Source organism: Chrysemys picta, chromosome 13 (assembly GCF_011386835.1).
Source record: "Chrysemys picta bellii isolate R12L10 chromosome 13, ASM1138683v2, whole genome shotgun sequence".
Lineage (NCBI taxonomy): Eukaryota > Metazoa > Chordata > Testudines > Emydidae > Chrysemys > Chrysemys picta.
The window spans coordinates 20,792,015-20,807,666 of record NC_088803.1 but is presented as its reverse complement, the minus strand read 5'-3'; the positions used below and the strand labels follow the sequence as shown (position 1 = coordinate 20,807,666).

Sequence of the window (15,652 nt, the reverse complement as noted above, 5' to 3'; positions counted from 1 at the left end):
GTTTAATTATTGACCCTGTATTAAAATTCTAACTTCATCAAATTTATAGTGCAGAGGTTTTGTTTATTTTTTTCTACATACAGTTCATGGACTTTGCAGAGTGGGGAAATCAAACAGTGACAGAATTCATCCTCCTGGGATTTGGGGATCTCCCAGAGCTGCAGATTTTTCTCTTCCTGCTGTTTCTAGTGATCTACATTGTTACCATGGAGGGTAACATCCTCATTGTAGTGCTAGTTGTGGTTGATCAGCACTTGCACACCCCCATGTACTTCTTACTGGGGAACTTGTCCTGTTTGGAGACCTGCTACACCTCCACCATCTTGCCCAGGATGCTGGCCAGTCTCTTTACTGGGGACAGAACCATTTCTGTTAACAGCTGCGTCACGCAGTTCTATTTTATTGCTTCTCTGATGTGTACAGAATGTTATCTCTTATCCATGATGGTTTACGATTCGTATTTAGCCATATGTAAATCACTACTTTATGCAGCCATCATGAATAGTAGGTTATGTCTACATTTAGCAGCTGGGTCTTGGATGAGTGGGTTTCTGGATATCACCATAGTGATAATATTGATGTCACAATTGACTTTCTGCAGCGAAAATGAAACCAACAGTTTATTTTATGATTCTTTTTTGATCAGCTGCACTGAGCTCCGTGGGCTGAAGGTGATGGCTTTCATATGCTCCTCAGCCTTTTCCCTGGTTCCTTTGTATTAACCCTGACAATCTATGTTTGCATCATCAACAACATCCTGAGAATCCTGTCCAGCATCGGGAAACAAATGGCCTTTTCCAGCTGCTCCTCTCACCTCACTGTGATTACAATTTACTATGGGACCTTTATATGTGTCTATATGCTAACAGATACCAATGCACCAAGAGCTCTGTACACAGTGTTCTCTGTCATTTACACTGTCTTGACTCCCCTGTCAACCCACTTATCTACAACCTGGGAAACAGAAAGGTCAAAGAGGCCCTGCGGAAGACTATCAGTAAAATCATGGGTTTCTCAGAATCCAAATATTCAAGCTAACATGTTTACGATCAACTAAAATACAAAGTGATTGGTCTGTGGTTCTTCCTTATTCATGCATGTGTCCCAGTGAAGTCACCAGACTCTGCATGTGAATAAAGACTATGCATGGGATTTTCCATGGAGCCTAAGGAAATTGAGTAGGCTCACTGAAGGCTTGTTTACATGGGCGGGGTGGTGGTGTTGCTGTATAGGAGGTGCGAGTTCTAAAGCACATTAACATGCTGTGCATTCATTGATCGCTGTAGCTCCTCTAGGGTGCTCTAAGGTAATGCTGTTTGCTCTTCGACTCCCTTACAAATCCCAACCTCTGCACATAAAACCCTCTAGAGGAGATGGACAAGGGTGCAGACTGCAGGTGAGGGAGCCAGTGCTGCATATTAAATTAATTTATCACATGCCTTTGCATTTCATCACATCAGTGAAACTTCCACGAGTGTATGTAGAGCAGTGTGTATGCTCCTTATTATAAATTCCTGGGTGAACGATCCCTGCGTACACAGTAAAAGTGTTCGTATGTAACATATGTGAATATTTCTTTAAATAGTATATGACTGCTATTACTACTACTAATAGATCTTCTCCCTTCCGGGCTTCTCCTCTGATGTCATCCACCACCACCACCAGGCTTCATGTGCTAGGCTCCCCACTTCCTGGCTTCTTGTCCCAGTCTCTTAGCCCAGTCCGTCCTGAACCCCAGATTCTCATCAGACGTGTTTTCCCTCCTCACCGAACACTATCCCCCTTCCCCACTGGCTTCCAGTCCCAGACTCTTTATCCAGCCACTCCCAAGCTCCCACGTCCTCATTCATGTGATCTGATCTACCTGTTTCCTGCCCTTCATCAGGTCCCAATCCCAGTTCCGTTTTTCAACCAGTCTTCCCCACCAGCTCCCAACCCCAGTTTCTCCCCTCAGCTCTCATCCCAGTCTTCTTTCCAAAATGGTTCCAGTCTCTCTTCACCACCCCCAACATTCTAGGCCCAACTCTGCCCCAACTCCCAGTCCCAGTTTCTATTCCCCTCCACCCCAGTCTAAGTCTCCATATCCCTGTCTACTGCATTCCCTTATCCATGGTATGATCTTCTCCCCTATGCATTTCACTGAGATGGCGTCCTCCTCCGTTGCTGAATTGGCTTAGCGGGGTGAGGAGGGGGGTGTCTATGAGAGCACAGGAGCGATAGGCTCTCTGCTGTCATTCCTGGTACTGACCTGAGTTGGGACAGACTGTTAAGCATAAGGGGTAAACACATTTTTGGGAGACCACTTAAAACAAAGTGGGAAATTGCTATGGCCTTCAAACAACCCCCTAGCCTCTCCAAATCATCATCAGAAGCACGTTCACCACAGACCCGGGCTCACCAATTCATTGCAGCACCAGACTCTTCCAGAACAAAGATCCAAACCCGGCAGCCTACTGCTACAATGATCAATATTCATAAATCTGAACATCACAGACTCCACAGAGACACTGGCTTTATGGCTCATTACAACAAGTTGTAACACACCCATCTGCCTGCTAATCCTTAATTGCCCACTCAATGTTAAGTGGTCTCCCACAGCATGTGTAAATCCCTTATGCTTAAAAATCTGTCCTAACTTGTATTTAGCTCAGACACTCTTCTTTCCTTCCCAGACCTGAAGAAGAGCTCTGTGAAGCTCGAAAGCTTGTCCCTTCCACCGGCAGAATTTGGTCCAAAAAATATATATTGCCTCACCCATCTTGTATCTCTCATATCCTGGGACCAATACGGCTACAAAACTACTGCAAACAGACAGACAGAGCTAGACAGAGCATGGAATAGAACTTGCTCCCACAAGCCATAATAATAGCTAATTTCCTCATTACATGAAAAAAAAAAAAGCAAAATTTGATCTAATTGAAAAGCAACACTGACTAGATGATCCAGTCATGCCAGGTGCTAACTAGAGCTGTCTGGAAAAAGAAGGAAACATTTGGACAAAATTTCTTCTGGGGGAAAATGTTTCCTCTTGTTCACTGAAAACCCGCTCTGATGCTCAGCCCTTCCTAAAAGGTGATGAGTGAGCAAAGAACCAGGCCACATGTCTGTCAAGCATTGAACAAAGGGTAAAGTTATGGACTTCCTTCTCCACACATGTCCATTATACACTGAAGCCTCTCAGCCACAGGGAGAGACTGCTGTGCATCATGGGAGACGTAGTCTGGCCAGAGAGGAAGGCCCCTGGAGGAGAATGAAAACATGTGGGACTTAGAACTGCAATTCCCATGGGATACAGCAGCGACTCTGAGAGACACAGAGGACAATGTCAACCCAACACAAATCTACACAAAACATTCAGTTTGGGGTCAACAAATGGAAATGTATCATTTTGATTCCAGAATGCAGAAATTCTTTGTAGTTCACATATCAGTTGTGAGGGTTTTTTTGATGTATGTGTGGGTGTGTAAAGGGGGGAGTTAACGCCTTGTTCTGTGAACATTTTTTTCATATATTAATGTAACTGTCATACCTTCACTTGAGTTTCTCTTGATTTTGCACTAGCATAAGTGAGAATAAATTTGGGCCCCATGCATCCAACAAAGTGGGCATTCACCCACGAAAGCTTATGCTCCAATACATCTGTTAGTCTTAAAGGTGCCACAGGACTCTCTGTTGCTTTTTACAGATCCAGACTAACACAGCTACCCCTCTGATACCTGATTTCATTAGTTATTCCTAATTCAAAGTGTGTTGTGTGAGTGGAGCACCAAGCCTCATGGCTTTCAGTGGTGTTACTCCTGATTTACAACAGGATGAGTGACAGGAGAATATGGCCCACTGACCTTAGTGGAGTCACTCTGGATTAACACCAAAGTGAGCCTCTGAAGAATCAGTCCCCTTGACTGCAATGGGATTATTGCTGATATATACTGGGGCGAGTGAGAGGAGACCTAGACCCACTATACCTGTCCATGTGGGGTGAGTGATAGGAAAATCTATCCATACAGAAAGCTATTCAAATGTTGAGCCCTTTAGACTTCAGTGGATTTACTTTTGCTTTATACCCCATTGGGCTAAATCCTCAGCTGACGTAATTCTGTGATGCTTCACTGAAATCACTATCTGGGGACCTGGCCATTTGACTTCATGTGTTACTCTGGGTATATCCTGATGTGATTATTTTCTCCACAGAGTTCAAATTTCATTGGATTCAGTTACCTGTCCTGGACAAATATTAATTGATCGATCCTCACAGCAACTCACCACACCCAATAGTGTCATTAATAAATGCGATTATCCCCACGTTACAGATAGGGAAACCTAAGAAAAGAGGTTACCAGGGGACTTTCCATGAAGGCATTTTGTTGCATAATTCTCTTCTGCAAGGTTTCTTGTACCTTCATCGAATGCAATTGGTACTGGTCACTGTCAGAGACATGATAGCGAGGAAGGTGGATGACTGATCATGTCAAATGTGGCAACACTTGTGTTCCATAGAATTGGTAAACAGAGAGACCTCCTTTGAGGATAGAAACTTTTCTGTCTTCAACACTTTCCCATTGAGTTTGCCTCTGTGTTATACCTATTGGATGTAAGGATTAAAAATAATTATATTATTAATTCTTCCTTCACAGCATTTGAAAATTCTCGTCAACATTATTCTCCAGGGACATTTTTTCTCTCTCATATAATGAACAAGGGCAGACATTTGCCTTTTAGTAACAGATCCAAGCCAACTCTGCCAGGCCAGTGATAAGAATTTTTGTTGGGGAGTGGCTTGTAGGAAGAATTTGGGGATCAGAGACAGGCTGTAGAACCTGTATCCTGGGTCTCTGAAAGGTTGCTTAAAGAGGTCACCTCAGCGATCCCATGTTTTTCTTATACCAGTTTTGAAGGAAAGACAAACTCTCTTCTTAGATTTCCAGAAGGTAAAAGATAATGTAAAATTATGTATGTTCATGCCATTTTGCTTCCGTCTAATAAGGATTTCCCCCTTACATTATAGTACCTATTAGAGCTGGTAGAAAAAAATCCATCAGCATTTATTTGATGAAGAATTTGGTTTTCAAGGAGACAATAATTTTCAGAAGATGTGTCCGATTTCGCTTAAAAATTTCTGAATTTCATTGGAAAACCAACCCCCCCAAAACTATTTAAAAATCATATTTTGGTTGAATAATTTTCAGTTTGGTTTTTAAATTTGGGGATTTAGAACCTTGTCAGCCCAAAACATTTGGTCTTAGGAATTATAGTGTAAATGTTCTGTTGGGAGTTTTTGAGCAACCACTGTAGTGAATAACATATAGTAGAAACATTGTCTTTCTATGAGACTTTCCCTGACCAGACAGTTTTAGTGATGCTACCAGGGGACTTTCCATGAAGGCATTTTGTTGCATAACTCTCTTCCGCAAGGTTTCTTGTACCTTCAGTTTTAGATTGTAGAACACTCTGGACTTATTCAGGACTAGTCAAAATGGAGGTGGCTGGTATCTGTGAAGATTTATGTGGATTTGTGTCTCCGCATTTGCTCACTGCATAAACAGTCTTCTAGATTAATGTTAGGTAAAGTTAGGAGGCAAGTCATTTCAAACATTCCTCACTACCCAGCCCCCAACACACACACACTTTTTCTGGCTTATCTGAGTATCTAGCTACCTCTGCATATTCATTAATTTGTTTCTCAGAGCGCTTTCTCAGTTACAGAAGATAAAAGAAATCATATTGCACATGAGTTTATAGTTTGAGCTGAATGCAACAAATATATTTTTTCGCAGATCTGAAGAAGGAAAAAGCAAGCACTAAAACAAATATTGCAATGCTTAACTAAACACTTGTATACTGCTGTTTACTGACATAGACTCTGGTATAAAAATCAGTTCTATGTGTGTTGGGCTTTACCCATGAGTATGTACAGAAAGCTGTCAATGGTCTCAGAGCACTACGAAGATGTTAAGTACTTATGTTTTTTAGTAGATGACATGCCACTTTTGTCCTCATTTTACAGCTATGAAAACTGAGGTACAGAACTACATGGCTTTCTCAAGGTCACACTATTTCAGGAATAGAACTCTGCTTTCTTGACGCCTAGATTTCACCCATGGCATTAAACTACATGGAAGGAGACAGCATAATGGTGGATAATTGAGGTACCAGTCCAGCTAGAGGTTTGGGGTTGAAGTATCTATGTTCATGGTATTGGCAAGTCAAAAGTCAGATGCCACAAAAATAATGGCTAATGGCTCTGCAATCTCATCCGCCAACTCCTTTAGCACCCTCGGATGCAGCGCATCCGGCCCCATGGACTTGTGCACGTCCAGTTTTTCTAGAAAAGCAGAGATGCTGAAAAACTCATCCATGACTGCATAAGCATCAACAAAATTAGAATGATACCACAAAACCCCAAATTGCCTTTTTCATGTTATATTCCATAGCTTATATATTTTTAATTAAATTTCTTGATAGAGCCCATGGCAGACTTGGAGAAAGGGACTGGAGAAATCAAACGTCAGTCACAGAATTCATCCTACTGGGATTCGGGAATCTCCATGAACTGCAGATCCCTCTGTTCCTGGTGATCTATATTATGACCATGGCCGGGAACATACTTATCGTTGCGCTAGTTGTGGCTGATCAGCACCTCCACACACACCCATGTACCTCTTCCTAGGGAACTTGTCCTGCTTGGAGACCTGCTACAGCTCCACCATCCTGCCCAGGATGCTGGCTGGTCTCCTGACTGGGGACAGGACAATTTCATTCATTGAGTGCATCACACAACTGTATTTCTTTGGTTCTATGGTATCTGTGGAATGTTGCCTCTTATCAGCGATGTCTTACAATTGGTATTTAGCGATATGCAAACCTCTGTATTATGCAGCCCTTATGAATGACAGCGTCTGCTTCTGCCTGGCATCTGGGTCTTGGGTAAGTGGGTTTGTGGCTTGCAACATCAGGACATGTTGGATATCACAAATGATTTATTGTGGCCCCAATGAAATTGACCATTTCTTTTGTGATTACACCCCGTTAGTAAAACTGTCCTGCAGTGACACCTGCCTGATGGCTCTTGTGATCTTCCTGTTCACCTCCATATTAAAACTGCCTCCCTTTCTATTAACCCTGGCATCCCTATGTGTGCATCATCGCCACCATCCACAGAATCCCTCCACTGCTGGCAGACAAAAGGCCTTTTCCACCTGCTCCTCTCACCTCATACTGGTGACCATCTTCTATGGAACCCTGATTATTGTCTATCTGCTATTAGACACGAATACACTGAGAGACCTGTACAAAGTGTTCTCTCTCTTCTACACAGTCCTGACTCCCCTGGCCAATCCACTCATATACAGCCTGAGAAACAGAGAGGTGAAGGAGGCCCTGAGGAAAGCTGCTAGAATCATAGAATATCAGAGTTGGAAGGGACCTCAAGAGGTCATCTAGTCCAACCCCCTGCTCAAAGCAGGACCAATTCCCAGCTATATCATCCCAGCCAGGGCTTTGTCAAGCCGGGCCTTAAAAACCTCCAAGGAAGGAGACTCCACCACCTCCCTAGGTAACGCATTCCAGTGTTTCACCACCCTCCTAGTGAAATAGTTTTTCCTGATATCCAACCTGGACCTCCCCCACTGCAACTTGAGACCATTGCTCCTTGTTCTGTCATCTGCCACCACTGAGAACAGCCGAGCTCCATCCTCTTTGGAACCCCCCTTCAGGTAGTTGAAGGCTGCTATCAAATCCCCCCTCATTCTTCTCTTCTGGAGACTAAACAATCCCAGTTCTCTCAGCCTCTCCTCATAAGTCATGTGCTCCAGACCCCTAATCATTTTTGTTGCCCTCCGCTGGACTCTTTCCAATTTTTCCACATCCTTCTTGTAGTGTGGGGACCAAAACTGGACACAGTATTCCAGATGAGGCCTCACCAATGTCGAATAAAGGGGAACGATCACGTTCCTCGATCTGCTGGCAATGCCCCTACTTATACAGCCCAAAATGCCGTTAGCCTTCTTGGCAACAAGAGCACACTGTTGACTCATATCCAGCTTCTCGTCCACTGTGACCCCTAGGTCCTTTTCAGCAGAACTGCTACCTAGCCATTCGGTCCCTAGTCTGTAGCAGTGCATGGGATTCTTCCGTCCTAAGTGCAGGACTCTGCACTTGTCCTTGTTGAACCTCATCAGGTTTTTTTCTGCCCAATCCTCTAATTTGTCTAGGTCCCTCTGTATCCGATCCCTACCCTCTAGTGTATCTACCACGCCTCCTAGTTTAGTGTCATCTGCAAACTTGCTGAGAGTGCAGTCCACACCATCCTCCAGATCATTAATAAAGATATGCTACTAATGGTGGTTTAAATGATATAATAATTACAAGATGTTATGTTACAAATGTAATAATAATGATAATGTTTCAATTTAAACTTTATTTTTATTATTCTTATTCTCCTTCAGTATTACATCATGGGGATTTTCCTTAAACAAATAGCCTTCACAACAAACAAGAACTTTAAGCTTAAAAAGGAGAAAGCTACTATCTAAAATGTATCCCCACGAGTCACCAATAAATCCTGACCACAAATCAACTCCATAGGTCTGGGTAGCCTGGAATTTTGTTAAACCTTCTGCAGAATTCCTGTGTTTTAGCTCTCACTCTCCTTTGAGTCACCTTAACATTTTCACTGTGTCTGTCTTGTGGAGATCACTGATCACGATGTCTTGCATCCCCAATGTGTTCTTGAGCAGCTAGTTCATACCCAAGTGCCCCAGTAATCACTGGGATCATCTTTGTTCTAGTTTTCCATAATCATTCCACTTCATACTTCAACCCCTTCACTTCTTGTTCCTTTTAATGTCTTTCTGCTGAGTTGGCAATACTAATAAACTTCATAATGAGTTTTATTTGTATATTACTGAACACAGAAGCTCTCTCTTTGACTCTGTGTGAGGCTATCATTCACACTCTCATGTGTTCCTAGAAATGAGAAAACAGAATAACCTTCCCTTTCTTCAAAACAAAGATCATAACAGCTTTCCCCTCGTATGACCATGTGAAGGTTAATACATTAAGATTCAGACTGGACTTTGCATTTACTGGCCATGATACAACACCTTCCTGTTTAATGGCTTTGACTTTAGTGGGTCTACATCAGTGTAAAATCACAGGGACAGTTTTGATTTGCTCCCACTGTATGAGGCTGTGTGTAAATATTATGATAGTTGGTAGCAGGGAACCTGGAAATGAATCTAAAGTTGGTGGCATATGAGTGGCTTCCTTTCCAGTCAGTAGAATGAATGTGGACAGAATCAAATCAACAGTAGTGTAAACAGGAGGAGCACATTATCCAGGTAATGAACCCTCATGGTGTGAGGCAATTGCCCATGAGGTTGGGAAGAAACAATTCTTCCACCCCCTCCCTGCCCCCTCATCACATGTACACTGGTGTAAAACTGCAATAAGTGAGAGGAGACCCAGACTGTGTCACTTATTGCAGTTTTACACCAGTGTACATGTGATGACTTCACTGGATTTACTCATAATTTACACCAGCATAAGTGAGAGATTATCACTCCAACCAAAGTCAACAAGGAGTCCGGTGGCACCTTAAAGACTAACAGATTTATTTGGGCATAAGCTTTCATGGGTAAGAAAACCATTTCTTCAGATGCATGGAGTGAAAATTACAGTTGCAGCCATTATTATACTGACACATGAAGTGAAGGGAGTTACCTCACAAGTGGAGAACCAGTGTTGACTGGGCCAATTCGATCATGTAGTCCACTCCCAATAATTGATGAGGAGGTGTCAATTCCAAAAGAGGTAAAGATGCTTTTGTAGTCAGCCAGCCACTCCCAATCCCTATTCAAGCCCAAATTAATGGTGTTAAATTTGCAAATGAATTTTAGTTCTACAGTGTCTCTTTGAAGTCTGTTTCTGAAGGTTTTTGTTCAAGTATGACTACTTTTAAATCTGTTATAAAATGTTCAGAAAGATTGAAGTGTTCTCCTACTGGCTTTTGTACATTACCATTCACGATGTCTGATTTGTGTCCATTTATTCTTTTACGTAGAGACTGTCTGGTTCAATGCACATGGCAGAGGGGCATTGCTGGCACATGATGGCATATATATATAGTCAGACAGACTGGTTGGAGTGCCATCATATATATATGCCATCATGTGCCATCATATATATATGCCATCATATATATATATGATGGCACTCCAACCAATCTGTCTGACTCCCCAGGGCCCCGTGGTAACAACTATTGTGTCTAGATTTGGACACTGCACTTTAAGACAGATATGGACAAATTTGACAGGCTGTGAGCAGGAAGGATCAGGGAATGGCAGAATGTTAGTTTCCAGCCCCAGTGACCTGGCCAGCAGCAAATTACTGCTGCCAGGTGGGAAGGAAGGAGCAGAGAGGAGGGAACTGTCTTCCTGAGTCAGAAATCCTTCCCTTGGCTGTGTAGCAGAGACCCACCACCTCCCTGATGAAGCATGGGAGTGGGCAGCTGGTGGTCATGGAACCCTGAATAACACTCACAAGGGCCAAGACATGAATGAGAATTCTTGGCCCACCTGCACATTTACCTTCTCTTAATCAGTCACTTCAGGTAACAGAACTGCACCATTCAAATTAGCAGGAGACGAAGAGTGGTAATTGGTTGATTTACCTCTGATGTCACCAGGGTCCCATTTAAAAGTGACCTGAGCTATTCACTTTGCCATGTGTATAATTTATTTTTAATCTAATGAATAGACACAATTTTTCTAAAAAACAAAATCTTAATTAAAACGTAATAACTTGAAATGTAGCCTACACTTATTTTAAATGAGGATTAATGTTATGGAACGTGGGACTGGTATGTTTTATTCCAGTTTTAAAATCACTCAGGAGAAAACAAGGAGAAGGCAAATGCTAAATTTCAAGAAGAGTACTTTTTAAATTATTTTATTCTCACTAATGCATTAAGGTATTGACTTTCAAAGTCATCCACACTCAAAGAATGAGTAATGCAAGGTCAGGCACATCGTGTTCTTGATACACTACGTTCATCAGACCTTAAAGTGGGAGTGTGGGGTTGGGAAGGTGTTTTTAAGGATTTGGCTTTTTCTTCTATGGATATGGATAGCTATAGATATTACTTTAAAATATCTGTATTCTTGTGAAAGAAAAATATCTAACAGCTTTTCTTAAGGCTTCCTTCACCTCCTTGTTTCTCAGGCTGTATATGAAGGGATTGACCAATGGGGTGAGGACACCATAAAAGACAGAGAATACTTTGTTCAAGTCCCTCAGTGCATCCGAGTCCGATAACAAATACACAATGACTATAGTCCCATAGAAAATTGTCACCACGATGAGGTGAGAGGAGCAGGTGGAAAAGGCCTTTTGCCTCCCGGTGTTGGAAGGGATTCGCAGGATCGTGGAGATGATACAAACATAGGATGCCAGAATCAACAGAAATGGAGGAAATGTGAATATGGAGGAAGATATGAAAGCAGTAACTTCCAGAGTGTGGGTGTCAGTGCAAGACAGTTTTATTATTGGGCTAAAATCACAAAAGAAATGGCCAATTTCATTGGGGCCACAGAACGTTAATTGTGACATCATAGTTATTAAGAAGGCAACAGATATAAATCCACCTATCCATGACCCAACCACCAGCTTGATACAGCAGCTGCCATTCATTAGTACTGCATAATGCAGAGGTTTGCATATCGCTAAATAGCGGTCATAAGACATTGCTGATAAGAGACAACATTCGGCAGCTGCCAGAGAACCAAAGAAATACAATTGTGTGATGCATCCAGTGACAGAAATGGTTCTGTCCCCAGTAAGGAAACTGGACAGCAGCCTGGGCATGATGTCTGAGGTTTAGCTGGTCTCCAAGCAAGACAAGTTCCCCAGGAAGAAGTACATGGGGGTGTGAAGGTGCTGATCAATCACAACTAGCGCAACGATGAGGATGTTCCCGGCCACGGTCACAGCATAGATCACTAGAAACACCAGGAAGAGAAGAATCTGCAGTTGTGGGAGGGTCTCAAATACCAGGAGGATGAACTCCATGATGGTCATTTCATTTCCATGGTGTTTGTTTGCTGTGGGTTCCATCTAGGGGAAAGAAAACCAATTCTACCATTTATAACCTATCTTCCTTTTCAAAACAGTCTGCATTTCAATTCCGGCTTCCCTCTGCCAGTTGCCCTCCCAACAGTTGAGTCAATACACTGGATAGCAGTGGCATTCAGGGAAAATTTTCCTAAGGGCCTAAGCTGAAGCACACTGGAAATATTCCTATTGTCTGGTATCTCTATGGATGAACACATCTCAGCCTCAGAACTCCTGAGCACGCTTGTGTATTATTTCACTTGCAGTGTCCAAGGTTATTACTTCCTGGGCTCCTATGAAAACCACAGCCAAAGGCCATTGCTGGACATATACCTAATTTTCACATACTTACATTGCGGATTTCAGCAGATTCCAGCCGAGTGGAAACTAGAATTTAATTCTAGAGACCTGGTTTTATTCCTGGCTCATCCACTCCCAGATGCTGGGTTTGCCCTTTCTTCTCTCTGTGCCTCTGTTCCCCTCTCTGTGAAATCGTTGACAATACTACCACTTACCATTCTCTTAATATGATTTGAGGTTTATGAAACAAGAGCTCTCTGCAGATGCTCCATGGGTTTCATGTAAAATGGAGATGATACTTAAGACACATGACAACATTATTTAACATCTCTGTTAGTGAGAGCTGTATAACTTCTACATGCTATAATGCTGCCATGGGAGCATGCATAACTTTCAATGCACAATTGGAAGAGAACCTAGCCATGCCAAAGTCACAACATACTTTTATATTTCCATCTCAATTTCTGCAGAAATGGCATCAATTGTTTTTTAACAGCATGCAACATTTTTAGACATTTCCATTTTTAACTTCACACTCCAGAGATCTATCCCTCAAATCTCTCCTGCAAAGAATCAGATAGTGTGTTCATTGATCTTCCAGGATATGAACCATTATTTCTGAGAGCCTTGTGACAACTAAAAATTATGGATAACATTTTCAAAAGTGCCCAAGGCCAGATTTTGAGAACTATCCCTGCACTTAAACCTGCAGATAGGACTCTCAGTAACTTTGAACATCTGGCCCTGAAACTGCATGCTAACAAGTCTAGGAGGGACAGCTATATTAAGAAGGACTGCCAATACTTCCGTGGCTAAGGTTGCTGTGACAGTGTGGGGAATCCATGTTTGTACAGTTGTTAATTCCATTTGGTTTCATGAATGTTTTTTTCTACTGTAATCATCTTCCTGGATGAGCTCATCTCTTTTGTACCAGGAAATATGCAACTGGTTGTGGAGCAGCTATGCCTGGAAGCAGTGACAAAGTCATCAAGTTTCAGAGTAACAGCCGTATTAGTCTGTATCTGCAAAAAGAACAGGAGTACTTGTGGCACCATAGAGACTAACAAATGTATTTGAGCATAAGCTTTCATGGGCTACAGCCCACTTCATCAGATGCATAGAATGGAACATATAGTAAGAAGATGTATATATACACACAGAGAACATGAAAAGGTGGAAGTTACCATACCAACTCTAAGAGGCTAATTAATTAAGATGCGCTATTATCAGCAGGAGAAAAAAAACGTTTGTATTGGTAATCAAGATGGCCCATTTCAGACCGTTGACAAAAAGGCATGAGGATACTTCACATGGGGAAATAGATTCAATTTGTGTAATGAACCAGCCACTCCCAGTCTCTATTCAAGCCAAAGATAATGGTATCTACTTTGCATATTAATTCAAGTTCAGCAGTTTCTCGTCAGAGTCTGTTTCTGAACCTTTTCTGTTGCAAAATTGCCACCTTTAAGTCTGTTTCTGAGTGACCAGAGAGGTTGAAGTGTTCTCCTACTGGGTTTTGAATGTTATGATTCCTGATGTCAGATTTGTGTCCATTTATTCTTTTGTGTCAGGACTGTCCAGTTTGGCCAATGTACATGGCAGAGGGGCATTGCTGGCACATGATGGCATATATCACGTTGGTAGATGTGCAGGTGAACAAGCCCCTGATGGCATGGCTGACAGGGGGAGGGATAGCTCAGTGGTTTGAGTATTGGCCTGCTAAACCCAGGGTTGTGAGCTCAATCCTTTAGGGGGCCACTTGGGGATCTGGAGCAAAATCAGTACTTGGTCCTGCTAGTGAAGGCAGCAGGTTGGGCTCAATGACCTTTCAAAGTCCCTTCCAGTTCTAGGAGTTGGGATATCTCCATATATTTATTAAGTATCCTCACACCTTTTTGTCAACTATCTGAAATGGGCCATCTTGATTATCACTACAAAAGTTTTTTTCTCCTGCTGATAATACCTCATCTTAATTAATTAGCATCCTTTTCATGTTCTCTTCTTACGATATATCTTCTTACTATATGTTCCATTCTATGCATCTGATGAAGTGGGCTGTAGCCCACGAAAGCTTATGCTCAAATAAATTTGTTAGTCTTTAAAGTCACCAAGGGCCATCAATACGGCTCACCCCGAGGTGAAGCAGTGGGAGTTTGCTCAGAGACAGCGAGCTAGGAACAGTGACCAGTCACTATCTAGATCAGGGGACTCAGAAGAACATGGGATTCTGGATAATATGACAACAATCTGGAGTCCATTCTGCATGGGGAAGAGGACCAGGATGTTACAGTTGCCTCTAGGTTTCCACTGAGACTAAAATTTGAAATTGCTCCACTAAACAAACCCATAGGGATATTCAGTAATCCAAAAAAGAAAACACACCCCTCAAAGGATCTGCTGATTTCTATAGTCACCTGTTAGATACAAGGCTTCTGATGACCATTAGAGATTTGCTACTAAAAGCACAGCTGTCATGGTTTGTTATTTGACCCTCCCCATGTTTGTAGCCCCATTACTGCTTCCAGAAAGCACAGACAGGACTGTAATTTGGCAATATGATGTAATGACATAACATACGTGTAAATAGAGAAAGATGGTCTTCACACATATAATCTGGCACACAATTAGTGCCCAAAGCCATACATGCCCTCACCCACCACACAATAAAACACACAACTAGAACACAAAATGTAAGCTTGCAAATAAAGACTTTGGAAAACTTTTGTATGTGTGCACAAGTGCACACACGCACATGTACAAACACTTCTTCAGGTGTGTATGCCCTAATCAGGAGACTCTAATAATTTTTCATTGGGTGCAGAAGCATGACTCACATAGAGTGTGAACATGAAATGCAAGAAAGTGGGAGAACCAGAAGGAAATTAACCCAGTTTGGAATTTTGACTTCATCCAGAATGAAGGGGCTCAGGTTTTTGAAATGCTGAAAGTCTTTCAATGGGACTTATTCACCTAATTGCCATCGAGAGATATTTTCAATGGCAAAAATCAGGCAGATAGGTTGAAATTCCAAACATCTATATAGTAAGATTCCAGGATTGTGACTCGCTGTGTCATTCTGAAGCATACAAAGCCTAAAAACCAAGAGGAATCCTGTAAAAGATGGACGCACAGACTCATAGCTAAGGATGAGTACAAAAGAATACCACAAGTGCATAGGGACAAAATCAGAAAGGCTAACGCACAAAATGAGTTACACCTAGCAAGGGACATAAAAGGCAATAAG

General features: G+C 42.2%; 2 pseudogenes; one reads left to right on the top strand and one right to left on the bottom strand.

The window, feature by feature from the left end:
• The first annotated feature begins 206 nt into the window (after positions 1–206).
• On the top strand, positions 207–8,470 carry LOC135975171 (olfactory receptor 5AP2-like; annotated as a pseudogene).
• A 2,667-nt stretch (positions 8,471–11,137) lies between these two features.
• On the bottom strand, positions 11,138–12,111 carry LOC103306577 (olfactory receptor 6N1-like; annotated as a pseudogene).
• Positions 12,112–15,652: the final 3,541 nt, after the last annotated feature.